This window comes from Pongo abelii, chromosome 5, assembly GCF_028885655.2.
Source record: "Pongo abelii isolate AG06213 chromosome 5, NHGRI_mPonAbe1-v2.0_pri, whole genome shotgun sequence".
NCBI classification, from domain to species: Eukaryota; Metazoa; Chordata; class Mammalia; order Primates; family Hominidae; genus Pongo; species Pongo abelii.
The window spans coordinates 119,917,127-119,937,925 of record NC_071990.2 but is presented as its reverse complement, the minus strand read 5'-3'; the positions used below and the strand labels follow the sequence as shown (position 1 = coordinate 119,937,925).

Sequence of the window (20,799 nt, the reverse complement as noted above, 5' to 3'; positions counted from 1 at the left end):
ACAGTGGGGTAGAGAGAAAGAGATGAATGTAAGATGTATTTATGGGCAATATTGGCAGGACACACTTGGTGATTGACTATAGGTGGTGGGCATGGTAAAATCATGTAAGTCTCCTAGTTCTTTGGCTTGGGGAAAGGGATACATCTTGGTATCACTAATCAAGATAGAAAATACAGGGGAAGAAGAAGGATCATTAATGAATATGATAAGTTCACTTTTGTACCTGTTGAGTTTGAAGTAAATTCAATACAGTAAAAATGCTGGTAATACTTGGTAGACGGTGGAAAACATGTATTAGGAGATCAGGATGAAGGTCAATGCTAGAGATATAGGGTTAGGAATCATCAGAATCTGTAGTAGTTAAATACACAGATGTGAATGAGCTCAGTTTCACTGTTCTGCGCTAAAATTGTCAGATCTCTATACTGCTTACCTAAGCAATTCCCAACTTCTCCAACTGGCAGCCAGACAAAATAATGACACTTCAGCACTACGGACAGTGTCAGGACTGCTTGTACACCCCGCCCCCTTCTCACGTCACCCTCAAAATTTTAGTTCTGGTAGATAAGGACTTCCTTATTATCTTCTGCTGTCTAGCTTTCTTGCCTTACTTTCTATCTGTCTCCTGGCTCATAGCTTTTGCTTAAGGAATTGTGTTAAAGTCATCTAGTTCAAGCTTTTCCTTTCATTTTTTTTTAAGCAGATGAGGAACTTGAGGCCCAAAGAGGTGAAATGATTTGCCCAAAGCTACATTACTGGTAAGTAACAGAGCTGGGACCCAGATTTCCAGGATCATACCTTAATGTTCTACTGTAATACAACATGAAGTAGACTCCATAATTTTCTAGGCAACAAGTTCAAGCTAACAGGCATTTGTCAAAAGAAGACATACATATGGTCAACAGAGAAATGAAAAAAAAATGCTCAATATCTCTAATCGTTAGTAAAATGCAAATTAAAACCACAATGAGATATCATCTTACACCTGTTAGAATGGCTATTATTTAAAAAAGACAAAAGATAACAAGGGTTGACAAGGGCGTAGAGAAAAGGAAACCCTGGTACACTGTTGATGAGAACGTAAATTAGCATTACCATTATGGAAAATAATATGGAGGCTTATCAAAAAACTAAAAACAGAATCATCATAAAATCCAGCCATCCCACTTTTGGGTATATATGCAAAGGACTTGAAATCTGTATGTCAAAGAGATATCTGCACTTCAATGTTCATTGTAGCACTATTCACAATAGTAAAGATATGGAAGTAACTGAAGTGTCAGTGGGTGAATGAATAATGAAAATGTGGTATATAAGCATGATGGAATACCATACAGCCTTAAGAAAGAAGGAAATTCTGTCATTGCAACAATATGCAGGTTTATACCTGGAGGACATTATGCTAAGTAAAATAAGCCAGGCACAGAAAGACAAATATTGCATGAACTTAATGATAATGTGGAATCTAAAAAAAGTTAAACTAATGGAAGCAGAAAGTGGAATGGTGCTTACCAATGGCTAGAGAGGGGATGAGGGTAGGGTTGGGAAAAGGAGAGATGTTGGTCAAAGGGTACATAGTTTCAGTTAGATAGGAGGAATAAATTTCAGTAATCTAAGTAGATTTTAAATGTTCTCACCATAGAAGAATGTTAAGTAGGTGAGGTGATGGCCTTACTAATTACTTTGATTTAATCATTCCACCATGTATATATACATAGATCAAAACATCATAATGTGCCCATAAATATATACAATTATTATTTGTCTGTTAAAAATAGACATTTCAAGCTGACTAATAATAGTTAAAAAAATAGTAATAACGACAATAACAATAGTAATACAATACAATCAAAAAACAACTCTTCACCTGATTGGATCTTAACTTGGCTTGGTCTTCTTTGGGAAATTAAAAAAAATTATCTCTTTGATTATTGTTCATTCTCTTTGAAATCTTTTATCAGATATTCTAGATCCATCATCGTCTTCCATTAATACATCATCTTTTCTCTCATTTTATTCACTCCTTTATCACTTTTCTCTGAATTCTTCAAATTCACTGATTTGATTTTTGTCACTTTCCAATTTTGCTCTTTACTGCTTCCATTTCATTTTTTTCTTTTAGAGACAGGGTCTTACCGGGTTGCCTGGGGGTCTTGTTATGTTGTCCAGGCCGATTTTGAATTCTGGTCTCATGCAGTCCTCCCACTTCAGCCTCCCAAAGCACTGGGTTTACAAGGGTTAGCCACTGTGCCCAGCTTCCATGTCATTTTTTTTTTTTAATTCTAGCAATCTTATTTTTATTTCGAAAGGAGTCTTTTCTAATCTTAAATTGTTCCTATTTTAAAATGTAATTTTTAAATGATTGATAGTTTTTAAAGATACCATAAATTTACACTTTTACAGTGCACAGTCTAGCGGTTTTTAATGGTTGTATATTTTCGGAGCTGTGCAACCATCAGCATTATCTAATTTCAGAACATTTTCATCATCCACAAAGGAAACCCCATACTCATTAGCAATCACTCCCTATTGCCCCCTCCCTCAGCCCCTGGCAATCAGTAATCTACTGTTTCTATGAATTTGCCTATATATATATAGACAATATATATAATATAAAGTATATATATTTTATGTGGAATCATAAAATATGTGGTTTTTGTGTCGGGATTCTTTCACTTAGTATAATGTTTTCAAAGTTCATCCATGTTGTAGCATGTAACAGCACTCCATTTTTATTGCTGAATAATATGCCCTTGTATGTGAGTGCATGTGTGGGTGTGTATATAACACTTTGTTTATCCATTTATGAGTTGACAGACATTTGAGTTATTTCTATTTTTGGGCTATTATGAATAATGTTGGTATGAACGTTTGTATATAGGTTATTGTGTAAACATGTTTTTATTTCTCTTGGGTAAATACCTGGGAGTAGAATTGCTAAGTCATATGGTAAGTCTGTGTTTAACTTTCTGAGGAACTGCCAAATTGTTTTTCCAAAGTAGCTGCATCATTTTACATTTCCACCAGCAGTGTTTGAGGATTCCAGTTTCTCCACATCCTCGTCAATACTTTTTATGTCTTTTTAAAAAATGATAGCCTTTCTACAGGATGTGACATGGTGTCTCATTACGGTTATGATTTGCATTTCTCTAATGACTAATAATGTTGAGCATCATTTCACTTGCTTTATGGTCATGCATATATCTTCTTTGGAGAAATGTCTATTCAGATCGCTTTAAAATCAGATTGTCTTTTTGTTGTTGAGTTGTAAAAGTCCTGGATACAAATCCCTTATCAGTTATTTGATTTGTAAATATTTTCTCTCATTCTGTTGGTTTTTTTTTTTTTTTTTTTTTTTTGAGATGGAGTCTTATCCTGTCGCCCAGGCTGGAGTACAGTGGCGCAATCTCGGCTCACTACAACGTCCACCTCCTGGGTTCAAGCAATTCTCCTGCTTCAGCCTCCCGAGTAGCTGGGATTACAGGCACCTGCCACCATGCCCAGCTAATTTTTTTATTTTTAGTAGAGACAGGGTTTCACCATGTTGGCCAGGCTGGTCTCGAACTCCTGATCTCGTGATCCACCCGCCTTGGCCTCCCAAAGTGCTGGGATTACAGGTGTGAGCCACCACGCCCAGCCCACTGGTTTTCTCTTCACTTTCTTGAGGTTTTCTTTGAAGCACAAATATTTATAATTTTTATGAAGTACAATTTATTTAAGTACAATCTGTTTGTTTCTATTGTTATCTGTATTTTTGGTGTCATATCTAAGAAACCACTGCTTTGTCCAACGTCAAAAATATTTATGTCCCTGTTCTCTAGTAAGAATTTTATAGTTTTAGCTCTTACAATTAGGCCTATGATCAATTTAGTGTTAAATTTTGCATATGGCGTGCATATGGTGAAATGTTCTTTTGAATCTTGTTGGTAACTCAGCATCTTTCTAGATTTTTTAAGATTTAGAGATTTTTCTAAAGATTTTTGTTTTATTTTGTTTTGGTTTTATTATTAACTCTTTCACGAGTGGGGTCATTTAAGTTTATTCCTCTGGTTAATTTCCTTTTTTACATTACAACTAAGTCTTTTAATCTAGAAGATGGTTCATTGGTTTATTTATTCTGATGGTTGTGTTTATGTCCATGGGTGGCGTTCACAGTTAATTTCAGAATTGTTTGGGGGTCCTGTTGAAATATTAGGTACAGTCAATGGGAGAAAGGAAATTTCAAGATTTACCAGAGTTACTTCAATAAATTGGCATTCCAAGTGTCTGTGGGAGTAGGGCAGAGGTGGTAGGGCCCATAGACTTCACCATTGTGCCAAAGAATTTCTCCTTGGTTTCTGAGATACTACTCAGTATGCTGTCTATATGAAGGGCAAGCTGGGATGCCATGAGATATTGCTTTGTGTAGACTCTATCTTTACTGGACTTTTCTACAATTGCTGGTGGGACTGGTATTTGCCCCTATATGGCACATTTGCCTCTAAACATAGAACACTTTACTGGAAATCTTCTAAATTTCACAGCAAGTGCCAACTCATATTTTCATATCCCTTTGGATATCCAATGGTAGTTAAAACATGTAAACTCAGATGAATATCTTGAATCAGAACCATTCTTTCAGCTTCTGATTTGGCTCTGTTTCTATTGATTATTCTTTGCTTCTATCTAGTGACCCTGACTAGTTCAAGTTTCTATTTTCCTCATCTTTAACTCTTATTTTGTGTTTATGCTGGTGTTTCCTATACTTGTCCTGCCCCTAACCTTGGCAACTAATTTCTTGATGTATTAGAGCACCGCACTAGAACCAGGAGGCCAGATCATGCTTCTGTTGCAGGTCGCTAGTCCTTCCACATTGCCTCCCTCATCTTTCTTCATTCTTGCAGTGAACCTCAGTTACACCCAAGGAAACCAAGTTGTCTTTGTAATGTAGACACACGGGAGCTCCTCCTCCTCCTCCCTCCTCCTCCTCCTTTCTCTTCTTCGTTGTCATCGTCTTCTCTTTTCTTCTTCTTCTTCCTCCTCCTCTTCCTCCTTCTCCTGCTTCCTCCTCCTCCTCCTCCTTTTTTCTTCTTTCTTCTTCTGAGACAGGATCTCACTTTGTTGCCCAGGTTGGAGTGCAGAGACATGATCTCAGCTCACTGCAACCTCTGCTTCCCAGGCTCAAGTGATTCTCCTGCCTCAGCTTCCCGAGTAGCTGAGATTACAGGTGTGTGCCACCATGCCCAGCTAAGTTTTGTATTTTTTGTAGAAATGAGGTCTCACCATGTTGCCCAGGCTGGTCTCGAACTGCTGGGCTCAGTGATCCACCTGTCTCAGCCTCCCAGAGTGCTGAGATTACAGACGTGAGCCACAATGGCTGGCCATGGGGCGTCTTAAAGATTCAAGTATCTTATTTATTAATATCTTTATATTGTCCATAACAACTAGCACCATCTGAGCACATAGTCGATATTCAACAAATATTAAAGAAAGAATTAACTTTAATTATTAAAAGAATAATATAATATATCAGGCCTGGCACAGTGGCTCACGCCTGCAATCCCAGCACTTTGGGAGGCCGAGGCGGGCAGATCACTTGAGGCCAGGAGTTCGAGACTTGCCTGGCCAACGTGGCAAAACCCCATCTCTACTAAAAAATATGAAAATTAGCTAGGCCTGGTGGCATGCACCTGTAATCACAGCTACTCAGGAGGCTGAGGCAGGAGAATCGCTTGAGCCCAGGAAGGAGAGGTTGCAGTGAGCTGAGATCGTACCACTGCACTACAGCCTGGGCAATAGGTGAAACCCTGTCTCAAAACAAAAACAAAACAAAAAAAGAGAATAATACATCAAATTATTTGTAAAGAAAAACCTTCCTCCCTATTTCAAACAGCTTGAAGAAAGACAATTTTTGTCCTTTTATTTATTTTTGGGGGTAGAGTCTCGCTCTTTCACCCAGGCTGGAGTTCAGTGGCACCATCTCAGCTCACTGCAACATCCCCCTCTGGGTTCAAGCAATTATTGTGCTTCAGCCTCCCAAGCAGCTGGGATCACAAGCACGGGCCACCATGCCTAACTGATTTTTGTATTTTTAGTAGAGACGGGGTTTCGCCATGTTGGCCAGGCTGGTGCCGAACCCTTGACCTCAAGTGATCTACCCTCCTCAGCCTCCCAAAGTGCTGGAATTATAAACATGAACCACCATGCCCAGTTTGTCTTTACATTTATTTTGATGATGAATTCGAAATGGTACCAATGTATATCAGTGCTTTATTCACAACACTGACCTGGAGATATTTCAGAATAGAGAAATGCCAGATCCTTAGTAAGTTTCAACAACAAAAGGGTTGAGGGGTCACTGATAAAATTTTATTTCTCTCTTCATTTTACTAATGGAAATTAATTTTTTTTATTAACAGTAGTGCTTTATGTATTCTCATTTCTGTTCCCAAAAGGATTTAAGGTGGCTGACATAAATGTATATGATAAAATAATACTTAATACTTAACATAATAACAATAACAATTTACAAGGAAAGCAGAAAAAGAGAAATAAGTGTAGAAAAAAGAAAATAATACAAGGAGGGGAAGTTGCTAAACAAAACGTATGCTGCAAAGTCACTTACATCCATTTGCTTATGTAGGGCCACATATTTGGCTCTGAATTTTCCAGGCAATTCAAGAGGGCTCACAACCAGATAGAGACCCAGTGTCCATAAGATTCAAACAAACCAATTGCTTAGGATAACATAGTTTCTCCAGTTGCTGAAACCAGAGAGCAATTTCTCCAAAAGTTTGCCACAAAGACTACACTGTAAGTTACAGTGACCACCATCCTTACAGCCAACACGGTACAATTTCATAGGAATCATTTCTCAATATAGCTAAAAACACAGTGTTTTTTCTTTACATAGAAAAGTTCAGTACACTAATTTCTAGTTTTGCAGTATCCTCAGCACCAAACATCGTCCTGCTGATGGTACTAATCAGGAGAACATTTCCATGGTCAGGCTAAGATGCCTAGATGATTTCAGTTTAGTTCAACAGCATCAATAAAATTTTAAGATCAGTAGGCATATTGTTGGATAGAATATATGAAAAAAGTTCAGCAGAGATTTTTGTGTTTCTGCTGCAATAGTGCCGCATAACCAAACACAAATTTGAGAGGCTTAAAACAAAACTGTCTATTTTTCTTGTTCAAGGTTTTGGTCAGTTTAACATCCCCCTTCCTCATTCTTGAACCAGTGGCTATCCAGGAGATTACAGAAGCAAAAGAAATAAAGCCACTTTTAAAGCCTCTGCTTAGTGCGACAATGAAGCAAACTAATACAGGAACAGAAAACCAAATACCACATGTTCTCACTTATAAGTGGGAGCTAAACATGGAGTACATATGGCCACAAAGAAGGGAACAACAACAACAACAACAACAAAAGGAAACACAAAGAAGAGAAAACAGACACCAGGGCCTATTTGAGGGTGGAGGGTTGAAGAAGGGTGAGGATCGAAAAACTATCTATCGGGTACTATGCCTACTACCTGGATGACAAAATAATCCTTACTCCAAACCCCCATGACATGCGGTTTATCTATATAACAAACCTGCACTTGTACCCCTGAACCTAAAATAAAAGTTAAAAAAAAAAAAAGCCTCTGCTTGCATCACATCTACTAACTTCAGTCAAAGCAAGTCACACGGGCAAGCCCGATATGAAGTAGGTGGAGAAATGCTACATATATTCTGCCCATTCTGGTAGAAGGTACTGCCAAGCCACTTGACAAATGCTTTGTAATTCTATCGTAGGGAGAGAGGGAAGAATTGGGAATAATTCAATTACCACATCCATAATTCTATTTGCGACTTCCCTTTACTCTTTGGTTCCCATTCAGTACCTCAAAGATACAAAGTTGGAGGTCATCTAGTATGATCCTTTCCTTTTACACATGAGTTATCTGGGGCACAGAGAGCTTATGGGTCTTGCCTAAGATCACACAGTCAATTCAGCACTGTACCACATTGAACCAAATGGTTGTAACTCTAACTTTCCTCTCTATCATCTGCCTCCAAACCCCAACTCCACAGGGAATTACAGGGGTTTAGTTCATGAGATAAATATATGAGTAAGGCCCTGAACTCCAGTCTCCAGAGGTAATAGCCTAGATTCACTGTGGATATGAAAGGTTTTAGTAGTGCAATGAGAGGAGACCATAAATTCTAGGTTCTGACTTGGAGAAACTGGTTTTTCACAAAGTGACTGGTGTGTGTGGAGGGAGGGCAAATTTCTAATGAAAACATTTATAGACCCTAGTGGTTATTTAAAAGTAGGTAATATTTCCAGAAGGAAATGTTTAGTTTGTTTCCCAGTTGCTTTCCATTGTCTCCATGCTTCACTTAACAAAGAATCAAATGTAAGGAAGGGCAAGGGGGTGAGTAGGTGGGACAACAACGGAAGACTGCCAGAGATGGAGGAAAGATATAAAATGTGGCCTTTTCAAGTTGACGTTTGTTTTTTAAGTTTCCCTAATGCCCTCTCTAAGGTAAATCACCAGAGGCTGTGTGTTTGGCTTACTCCTCAAAAGCAGATCTGAGTTGGTAAGCAACTGAAACGCATCAGAGGACGGTTTGTTTTGAGAGAAGGGAACAGCTGTTCCTCCTGGAGTCCCTGGCAGACATGGAGCCCTATCTGTTACCTCCGTGTTCCTAGATGGTATTGCTTACAGCCCTTTTTGTGTTCTGTTTACTGTTCCAATTCTGTAGGTCAGCTTGACTGGATATTATATATATTTTTAGAGACACTTATTGCTAACATAGTTTTTGCTATTGATGTCCTAAGTTAGAAAGTTTCTTTAACATTTCTTGGTTTTACTCCCAGTTTGTTTACTTCTGCAAATCAGCTCTTCTGGCAAGAAACTTGACTCCTGCAGATGATATTATCTTGGAGGAATGTAGGGCCAGGCTACAGGGTAGTTTTTCTGAGAATAAATGATCTGACCACACTTAATAAACAAAGCCAGATAAGAAGCAGCCATTCAACATGAAAACAAAGAGCAATAATTTAGATATATAGCTTTAAAATAGAACACAGGAAAACATACAAAATATGTTTTAAAACAATTATTTCCCATCTTCATTTTGTTCTGTTCCCTTTATTTTAGCCTTGAACAGACAGTTCCCACATTTTCAACTATGATTTCATTTTTAACAACAAAATTTCATAGAGTCACACATAATAGTGTTTGTACTTTTAGTAGAAGTTGACTGAAAATACATAAGGATAAACACATTGCTAGGAATTCAGTAATGCTTTTTGCCCAGGCTGGACTTGAACCCCTGGGCTCAAGTGATCCTCCCACCTCAGCCTCCTGAGTAGCAAGTAGTGGGGACTGTAGGCACACAGTACCACAACGGGCTTCAGTAATGCTTTTAATTGGAGGCATACTTTATTAAACAAAAGAGCATCTCTATCCATTTGAAGACTGGGTGTTTATATCAGTGCAACCCACCTTATTCAGGTAAGCATACCTTATGGGACTTCAGGTCCCTTTGTAATAATTTTAGAACTCTGCAGGTGTCCATGGCTCATAGGTTGATATCTAAACTTTGCCTTTCATCATGTATGCCTGTCAACTTTGGGAGCTGTCCTATTTAATTACATCATTGCTCTCCTGCCTGCACAAGCACTGCATATTCTTACCAGTTGGCTTGAACAGGGTTAGAGCTCTGTCTTCCTGAAAGTCAGAAGATTGGAATTTTGGATTGTTTTGTTGTTGTTATCTACTAATGTATTTCTTTAAAGAAGTCAATGGCTTTGAGACTGTTTTGCTTTTTGCAAAATTGAGGAGGGGGCTGGGGAGATACTTGCTCAGCCCAACTCATGGATTACTATCAGGAACATAGTAGATTATGTAGCACTTAATCATATATACAGTAAATAGTCCTCAGTCAGTATTTTTGCAGAACCATTTGAAACTGAATTCTCAGCTTTTGCAGTGCTACAAAGATAGAGTTCACCCACACTTACACTGGCCTGGGTGCCATGCTCTCCAGACACACAGTGGGTAGTAGATAGGAAGGGGGAGATCTGTGCATTGGACTGGGCTGGGAGTAATGACCTAGGTTTATGATTTATCTCTGCCATTTCAGTGAGTCATTTCATCTCTCTAGGCCTTAGTCCCTTGTGAATAGAGAAATGAATGAAAATCTCAGAGGTGTTCACATTTTGCAAAAGGGCTCTTTTTTCTTCTTCCTAAATGAAATTAAATTGCAAAACTCCAATATATAAATCAGATACCCAAAAAATGCAGTTTTCACATGCAGTTTAAAATGTTCATTTATTGCAAATGAGGCCCTAGGAGCACAGTTTGAAAACCACTAATTTAGTTCATGTCTAATATCCAGCTTTACATTAAGATGCCCATTTATTAAAGTGAGATATGTTTCTGTCCAAATATTGCTAGTTGTCATCTACATGGGACTTCTTGCCTTGATGGTCTTGTCCACTCAGGAAATCAAACCTTACAGCAGCACTTAGAGTGTAAAAAAAATCAAAGCAAGTTCTATATTCTTAAGGAATAGTTCCCTCAAGCAATGGTGACCCAATTTAATGCCCTTCTTCATGTTAGTAATTTTTTTCTCTAAAGATCTGGGCCACAAAATCTAGAATCTCAGCACCATCCCCCATAGACTAGTATAGGAAGAAACACTAATCATAATTCTGACATTTGGAGCCACTCCAGGACTGAGTCTGGACCTGAAGGATCCCTCTTTGTTCACTTGGTGCCTAACAGTACCTGACATATAGAGGACACTCAATAAGTCTTGAATGACTGAGTGACTAAATGGATTGAGTGAATTTGTGGCAACTAATTAAGCAAGAAGAGACTAAATTACCTGATTGGTTTTGAAAGCAGCCATTATAAAGCTTATAATTAAGTTTGTCACTGAGCAAATCTAGTCTATACCTTCTGACCCCAACAATGCCCATGTACTCTCAGGGTTTTTAAAAATTTTGAGTTTCCAAACCATGCTGGGGTCATTTTCAGGGAGCAGACTGAACTGTCACACGGTAGCTGCCCCTGTTTCCTTTTCTTTTTTTTTTAACTTAATCCCAAATGTGATAATAAGCTGCCCTTATTTTCAGCCACTGAAAGAATGTCAGGGAGCTAGATCTTGAGGCTGGTAGAGAACAGGAGTTAATGATGAGAAGTACAGACACTGACTACCTGGGCTCTAATCCTGACCTTTCTATGTGTTAGCTGCCACTATGGGTAGTTATCTCTGTTTCTATAAAGTGGGGTATTAACTAATGTGAGGATTGAATGAGCTAATGCCCCTGAAGCTCTTAGAACAGAGCCAGACATGTTGTAAACATTCAATAGGTATTGACCCTCATATATTCATCCTGGTATAGTAGAAAGAGCACAAGTATTGAGTTAGTCGAGCCAGGCTTTTAATTCAGGCTCTGACCCTTTTTTTGGGGCAGTCATTTAATTTCACTAAACTTGTTTTTTCATGTTGTGTAAATGCTATTTAAAATTATAGCAGACTATAGCTTTCTGATTTCTAGGACTCTTAAGTTCAGGAAAACACCTGTATAGGTCTGCTTTGGATATGAAGGAGGAAGCCCCAGGCAGAGAACTAAAATGCTTTGCATAATAAAACAATAATTTTGAGCATCCCGGAGTTTGAGATGAAAGCACCAACCCTAGGAAAGAGAGAAGTCCAGCAAAGTAGCCAGGAATCTGGGGCTCTATCTGGGGAGACAGTTTTAATATCCAATATTAAGTAGTTACTTGGCACCAGAGTGGAACATTCCTTACCTTTTGCCAAAAGTTAAATAATGTTTGTTACCCAAGCAATCATATGTGGGTGATAACTTTAGGGAGTGAAGAAATTGGAGTGATGCGCCAAGTATTGGGCAAGGCCATATAGCAAAAGGGAACACAAACACCAGGGGGATGTAAAGGAGACATGGAGAATTTGGCCTGTGTAGGAAAAGAGAATGTGAGGCAAGGAAGAGAAACCTGGAGATGTGGAGAGGAACAGAGGATTTCTCACCAGTGTGTGAGATGGCAATCAGGCACTTTTATTTTACACTAATCTTAGAGGATAAGAAAGCTAGAGTCTGTTGAAGAACCTGAGTACCCTGGCATTTGAATTATAGGCTGGGCAGGATTCTTATGATCATTAAAGTTAATGGATGTGGCCCGGCGTGATAGCTCACACCTGTAATTCCAGCACTTTGGGAGGCCTAGGAGGGAGGATTGCTTGAGCCCAGGCGTTTGAGACCAGCCTGGGCAACGTGGCAAAACCCCATCTCTATAAAAAACACAAAATTTAGCCAGGCGTGGTGGCACACACCTGTAGTCCCAGCTACTTGGGAGGCTGAGGTAGGAGAATCATCTGAGCCTGGGATGTTGAGGCTGCAGTGAGCTGAGATTGAGCCACTGCAATCCAGCCTGCGCATCCAGCAAAACCCTATCTCAATAACATAACATAACATAACATAACATAACATAACATGACATAACATAACATACCAAACCTAACATAACATAACATAACATAACATAACATAACATAACATATAAAATAAAATAAATAAAATAAAATAAAAGTGAATGGATGTAAACTTCTAGCACAAGTAATCATTTGATAAATGACACACCTATCATCTTGTTGATTCATGTATTATTCACTGAATATGTTTCTAGCCCAAGGAAGCTGGGCAAAGAATAGCTGGTACACATGGGGGCAGTGGAGCATAGAGGTTCCCATTCATCTTACCTGTGGCTGAGACTTACCTACCGTCCCTCCTCTTATTCCCCACATCTCTATCTCTAGCATTTTTCTCCTGTCTGCACAAAGAAAGCATACTCCCTGAAGGAACAAAATGGGCTTCCAGGAGTACTAGGGCTATGTTTCTGGAGGAGCACAGGCAGGCTTGTGTGATGTGTGATGGTAAAGGATTTCTTCAAAATCATGTTCATGCCTTAGAGAATGCTGGAGAATATAAGTTTTTAAATTATTTCATTAATCAACTCACTGAAGGTAAGAGAGACAAGCAGTGTCCTAAAAACATGCAGTTATTTTACCTGTAATCCATTTTCCAGTAAGTGACTACCGAGATAGCTGGAGCACAAGAATAGGTAATGGCTTTGTTTTCCCAAGATGTGGTCACTGTGATTATTTTTAGATGAAAGATTTGGAGCCAGAAGCACAACTCATAATTATGTTGCTATGATTCTACAACCAGTTGTTCTGTGGACTTAATTCAACTGTGAAAACTTTAAAGTTACCATATTTTCTGAAAAGCCAGAAAAACTGAAAGTAAAATATTCCATGACACGCAGTGCTGTTTCCTGAGAACATCTCCCATTGCTCCACTTTGCAACTTGCATGCCTCCTGCTTAGCCCTCCTTTCATCCCCAGCTCTTACCCAGCTCTACAAATTACTGCAGTCCACTGATAGTCCCTCCTTCATGAAGCATTCCTGAAGACCCCAGCCTGGCAGATCTCCCCTTCCTCTGACCTCCTGTATTGGTAAGGTATTGTCTACACCTTTCTTAGAACCCCTCATTTTCTCCCGTGAATTCTAGTTTATTTTCATATCTATCTCACTACTTTCAAAGCTAGGTTTGTAATATGTAATATAGTTGGCTATTCATATCCATTGGTTTCACATCTGCAGATTCAACCAACCCTGAATTCAACCAACTGTGAATTCAACCAGTGGCTGATTATAACTATTTGGAAAAAGGCCAGGTGCAGTGGCTTACACCGTAATCTGAGGACTTTGGGAGGCTGAGGTGGGAGGACTGCTTGAGCTCAGGAGTTTGAGACCAGCCTGGGCAACATGGCAAGACCTAATCTCTACAAAAAATGCAAAAATTAGGCAGGCATAGTGGTGCGTGCCTGCAATCTCAGCTATTCGGGAGGCTGAGGCAGGAGGATCACTTGAACCCAGAAGGTCAACACTCCAGCCTGGGTGACAAAGCAAGATTCTGTCTCAAAAAAAAAAAAAAAAAAAAAAAGAAAAAGAAAAAGGAAAAGGAAAAACTTCCGAAGAATAAAAAATAATAGTACAACAATAAAAAAATACAACATAACAGCTATTTACATAGCACTTACATTGTGTTAGGTATTGTAAGTAACCTGGACATGATTTAAATATACTGGAGGATGTGCACAGGTTATATGCAAATCCTATGCCCTTCTATATAAGACACTTGAGCATTCTCAAATTTTGGTATCTTTGGGGATCCTGGAACGAGTCCCTCTTGGGTACCAATGGACAACTGTAGTTTTCCATTTCAAAAACAATATGTCAAATCTATATCAAAAATCTGGGAGAGAAAAAGGAAAGAATGCATCTCATCATTTTGACACAAATTCTGTACTCATTACTTTAGGCTGTTTCTTCCTAAACCTTTTTCTATGATTATTTTTTCATTGATTTAATCCTGGTGGATATGCAATTTCATATCCTTTTTTCAATTAACATTACATCACAATCATTACTCAAATTGCTACATAGCCATCATAAATATTTCTTTAAAGGGTGCAAAATATTGACTACTTTTCTATTGTTACAATTTTAGATTGTTTATCATGTTCCACCATTATAAACAACACTGCAGTTGACATTTTCATGCATACAGTTTTTCCAGTGTGTATGTTTCTGTATGCACATGTACATTTTGATTTTTTTCCCTTAGGATAATGTCCCAAAAGGAAACTTACTGAACCAAGGAGCAAGATTGTTTTTATGGCACATATTGCCAAGTTGCTTCCAAAAGAATTGGTCCAATTTATATTATTAGAAGTGTATAAGTATATCGGTTTCTCCAAATCTTCACCAAAATTATTTTCTTAAGTATTTAATCTTTATATAAATGAAATAGGATGACTTTAGTTCACTGCTTTTTTTTTTTTTTTTTACCATGAATTATTTTAAGCATTCAGAAAAGTATGCAGAAAAAATATATAACCCCTGGTCCTGGTTTGTCAAGTCTTGACAAATTTCCACATTTTCATTAGTTTTTATAAAAATAAAATCCTACATATATAACTGAAGTCGTCGTGCACCACTTTCCCAAATCCATTCCAATGCCTTCCTCCCTCCCTCTACAGAGACAACTGGAATTTGATGTTTATCATTCCTTTGCACTCCCATGTCCATCTGTTTTAATTGTTAAATCTTTACTTACTAATGAAGTTGAACTTTTTAATATACTATAGCTAATATTAAAGTGCTCAGATTCTAGAGTCAGGTGGAACTGTCTTTGAATTCCTGCTCTGCCACTAATTAACCATGTCTCCTGGCGCCTCTCTATGACTCAGTTGCCTCATCTATGAAATGGAGATAATAATAACTCATACTATTTTTTTTTTTCTTTTGAGACACGGTTTCCCTCACGTCACCCAGCCTGGAATGCAATGGCGCAATCTTGGCTCATTGCAACCTCCACCTCCTGGGTTCAAGCGATTCTCCTGCTTCAGCCTCCCAAGTTTCTGGGATTACAGCCGTGCGCCTCCATGCCCAGCTAATTTTTGTATTTTTAGTAGAGACAGAGTTTCACCATGTTGGCCAGGCTGGTCTCGAACTCCTGACCTCAAGTGATCTGCCCACCTCGGCCTCCCAAGGTGTTGGGATTACAGGAGTGAGCCACCGCACCCGGCCAATTCATACTATTCTTTATCATGTTGTTATGAAGATGAAATGGGAAGCTGCATGTGAAATTCTTGGCACAGTGCTCACTTAGCATGCAATAATACCTTTTATCATTACTCTGGTTTTTCTTGTGAATTATTCACCCCTTTTCTTAGCAAGATTAGATTACCTAAAACTTGTGAAGCACTTTTCCAACATGATCCTATTTATTCCTCACAATGGCTTTATGAGATAGTACTGCAACGATCCTATTTGATCCCAATGATAAGCCAGTAGGGAGCAGAGCTATATCGAAACCCAAGTCTCTGGTGCTGGCACCTCTTGCTTTGAACTTACTTGCTGCAGCTCCATCAACTTTAAAGTCATTTCGTGATACAATGTCATTGGTTTATGAGGTGGTTTTAGTGCTATTCTTTAACACAGTCATTATAGACAGATCCCAGTTTCTCTCCGACTTATAATTGTCTTCCTTCTCTATTTTTTCCCTGAATATTCTATATAAAAATATTTTATTGCTCTATAAAACTAAATATACTCTTAAACTCAACAAATAACAATACCACTAATAATATACTTACATTATTAGAGATTTAGGATTTTATAGGGTTGGTATTACTTTTTTCTGATTTTTTTTGTAAAACAAAGTAAAGATCTTAGGCAATTCCTGTATCCAAATTTCAATTTACTAATGCATTAGTCCTAAACATTTTAATTGAAATAAACCCTTAAGGATTCTGAATATTTATTAATAGTTAACTGGAGCACAATTAAAATTTTATTATTTATAAAAATGTAATTTTAAAAGAAAAAGAATAATAACAAACCTTATTGAAACGTATTTAGAAACCAAATTTCGAAATACCTTATTTTTAAGTTGGTTTTTCAAGGCACAAGAAAAAATACTCTGGATATAGGTTCTAATCTACTCTCGTGTGCATTAATAGGACACATGTATAAATACCAATTTTGTTTATACAAGTTTGAAAATACAAGAACATCTTAAGATGACATTATATGGTAATCATATTTTACTCAGTTTATCACTATTCCGTTTTTCCTTTGAAAATTCTGACACCTTGGCAGGGCACGGTGGCTCACACCTGTAATCCCAGCACTTTGGGAGGCCGAGGCGGGCAGATAATGAGGTCAGGAGTTTGAGACCAGCCTGGCCAACACAGTGAAACCCTATCTCTACTAAAAATACAAAAAATTACCTGGGCGTGGTGGTGGGCGCCTGTAATCCCAGCTACTGGGGAGGCTGAGGCAGGAGAATTGCTTGAACTCAGGAGGCCGAGATTGCAGTGAGCTGAGATCACACCATTGTACTCCAGTCAGGGCGACAGTGCGAGACTCCATCTCAAAAAAAAAAAAGAAAGAAAAAAAGAAAATTCTGACACCTTTCACATTAAGTGACAGTCTCCTTATCATATTTGAGAAAACCAGAGTCAGAGAACTCCAGGTGGGAGTTAATGAGGCAATTACAGACATTACACGGCCCCAGGCATGGTGGAATGAGGGTATGCTCAAAGGCGTCTAGAGGAGCAAGGAGCATCTTAAGACTCAGGAGGCATGTGTGTTATGGACACATGATCAGGCAAAGGATATTGACTGAAATAAGTATGAAGTACTTTGAAAAGACATTCAATATAGATCCTGTGAACCTAAATACAGTGTTTGTTTTGGTTTTATTCCAAAGGGAAAGTTATCTGGCTCTTTTTTCTCCCAGAAATCATAGGGTTCAAGTAAGTAGGAGTATGGGTTATTAGAGATCTATAAAAGCCATTGCCTTATAAATGACAATATGGCCCCTTATCTGGCAATCTGCCAACTCCCCCAGCTCCTGACTGCAGCAGTACTCCGCAGCTGGCCTTTTGCCAGGATCTGAAAAGAGATCAAGGCATATGAGCTTCACTGTGGCTCTTACTTGAGGTCTTCAGCTGACACCTTCTCCAGGGAGGCTGGCAGCCACCTCAGCAGAAAGCCACCTTGAAGCCTATACAGTTTACCTCTTCACAGAGGTTATACTTGCAGGCAAATGCCCACATGTGTACCAAATCATTTTAACGAAGCCCATCATAACCCTCTGGATGAAAATGCAACAGAAAAATTACCATACCTGGTGCCAGTTCACATGTAGCAGGTAGGTACTTAAGGGGTGATAGCTACCTCTGCCACAAAAACAGGGAGACACGCTCTCATCTGCTGATTACAACTAATTTCCTCTAAGACATTTTAAACCATCTGTTCTAAAAGTTGGTATGTGGGAAGATAAAAATTCTTTTTAAAAAAATTATGTGGTAACACCCAAAATCAAAACTGAAGCTAATGTGGCATTGCTCATCTATGCTCTAATTTTCTGGAAAACAGTTTCAGGCAAGTTAGGACGGCAGCAGGCCCAGGAGCTGAACAAATTCAGGGGCCATCTTAGGGCAAGCTGGGGTGGGATTATATGTTCCAGTCTGCACTGTTCTCCTAAGCCTGCCATGATCTGAAACTTAGATCTTGGGCCTGGGCCAGAACCAGACTGACCTTCAAGGGTGAGCAAAGAAGGCAACAGCATCCAGACAACTGTGGTGATGAATTCTCTTGATATTGCCTTTTCTCTCTATTCTCCCCGGATGCTGATTGAATGCTCCCAATCTACCACCTCCCTTAGTGTCACTATAACTACTGCCTCCTACCGAAATTGTATGCCTTTTTAAGATTATGAAAATAAATGCTAACTACTATGTCTTTTGGTCTCAGTTGAAAACAGTTATCCTTCAGCTATCTTTCGCAGTATAAATAACTTGCCCAACTTTGCTAAGGCTGAAGTTTGCTCCATAACTTCATTAGGAGATTACTGTAATGGAAAAAAGTACCTAATTAATTAATTAATATAAAGTCTATTATAAAGATTTGTATAATGTCTCAATTAGAGAATATAGATTCATGTATATCATATATATATCTTTTCATAATTTCTTTTGTCATCATCCACAGCTTATGCATGAGGAGTATAAGTTAATTTTAGATGCTTTGTTCATCAGTAATTCATCTCATATTCTGTGTGAGCACTTGTAATAATGCATGTATTTGATATTCAGGTGGCTCTTTGTGTTTTCATTTTAGTAATTGGTGATTCAAGGTGCATAGAACATTAAAAAACTAGTGTTAATTACTATAATGAAAGTAGAGATTGGTTATTCTACTAGAGTTTTAAAAAATTTTAAGTCTTGCTTGTAAAAAAAAGTCTGTAAGATTTTTTTCTGAGTTCAGTTTTAGGTAGTATGTTAAAAATAGATTCCCCCAAAATAACACTACAAAATATTAGGGCTGTTTAAGAAATACCTTGTTTATGCCACAAAGTAGAGGAAAAAAGACCAATTTTAATTTGGTCTAGATATGTCCAAATATAATATGATTTCCCTGTTTTTCTAAAGCACATTTTCAAAAGTGTGTTTGGGACAACCCGATATGTTAAACTTTTGAGATATAAGCAAAATAGTTAAATGTCAACTTAAAATATTTATTAATTTACTTATAACACTTATTAAATATACTGATTTAAATATGTTGCTTTTTCCACTTTTATATTTAACATATATTTACAATCATAATTTCATAATTATTGTATTCCATTTTAAAGTGGTCTTTTAAAAGTTTATTTTTAAAAATACAGATTCTAGATTTTACAACTTGAATTTATGTCAGGCTAAGAAACTTCTGCAATCAGTACACTGTTGAACAAAATAAAATAATTAAGAGTGACCCATACATGAGAGATTGTAAGGACGGCAGTACAAAGTAACTCCATTGTGTTAAAAACAAAGGAACAAAGAAGCCTTACCATATAGCTATTTTATAGTGGTTACACAATAGAAAATTAAAAAGCTTGAAATGTTATAGTGAAGTAACTGATCCTTCACACTTATGTCTGGTTTTAATTTTTCTCCCCTACTTTGGTACTCAACAAATAATTGCCAGATTAATAATAATATTTCTAAATCATCTTTTTGTTTTTTATATGTATTATTTTTATGACCAGAAAAAAAACCATAAAGAAATTAGTTCTCCCATAAACCTGAAAATTGTAGTTAGACTTGTCTGTTTTTCTGAATTTATTATAATAACTTGTTAAAATTCCAGAGCTCCACTGAAATCTTAGCAAAAAGGTCCACTCCTTAAATTAGCTCAGATTCCTCTAGGGATTGTTTAAGTGATGTTAACTCTATTTACAGTTCCAGAGATCCCTACATTCTTCCACTGGGTAAGCAATACGCTGAAAATTCTTTGGAATAAAAAAACTTACCAACGGGAACAGAGTATATTGAATTGAATTCTCTTCTACTACCCAGAAGTAAGGAAGCTACTATGAAAACTGTCTTAATGATTTAAAATTATTTGAGTAGTGAAGTTGTAACTAATTATTCTTAATTAATGAATTAAAATCCTATTGACATCAATTAACTCAGTAAGTTTCACAAGTTTGTAATTTGCTCCTGGAAGTACTCTGAATAGTGGCAAACTTTTTAAATTGGGGGGCAGTAGCTCCCTGGCCCAGTCCAGTCAGAAGCATTGAGGATCTTCTCCTCCAGAGTTCCATGTGCCCAAGTGGTATTCTGAGTCCAACTTGAAACTGTCATGTCTGTCTTTCTTTCTGTTTTGGAGACAGAGTCTCACTCTGTCACTCAGGCTGGAGTGCAGTGGTGCGATCTCGGCTGCAACCTCTGCCTCCTGGGTTCAAGCAGTTCTCATGCCTCAACCTCCAGAGTAGCAGAGACTACAGGCATGTGCCACCATGCCCAGCTAATTTTTGTATTTTTTTAGTAGAGAGGGGGTTTCACCATGTTGGCCATGCTGATCTGGAACTCCTGACTTCAAGTGTTCTGCCAGCCTCAGCCTCCCAAAGTGCTGAGATTACAGGCGTGAGCCACTGTGCCAGGCCCCGTTCTCTCAATTCTGCCTTTCTCTGCTGTTCAAAACATAGACATTTACTCATTTATACTCTTGTATAGTCTCAGTCTATGCTGCTACATGCTGCCTTCCTGGTAACTCATCCTCAGTATACTGTCCTTTCCGGGAAACATTTTCATCATGCTCTGTAGACCTCCTGTTTTCCTTTTTAAAACAAAACCCCCAATCTTCATCTTCCTCACAGAATGTGT

At 38.0% G+C, this 20,799-nt stretch overlaps 1 protein-coding gene across 1 annotated transcript in view; it reads left to right on the top strand.

The window, feature by feature from the left end:
• The first annotated feature begins 703 nt into the window (after positions 1-703).
• The window catches only part of CEP85L (centrosomal protein 85 like), a 224,191-nt gene continuing 204,095 nt past the window's right edge, over positions 704-20,799 (top strand). The window contains exon 1 of the mRNA XM_054558783.2: positions 704-758. The gene's annotated coding sequence lies outside the window, so the exon portion shown is untranslated. The remainder of the gene's footprint in view (positions 759-20,799) is intronic.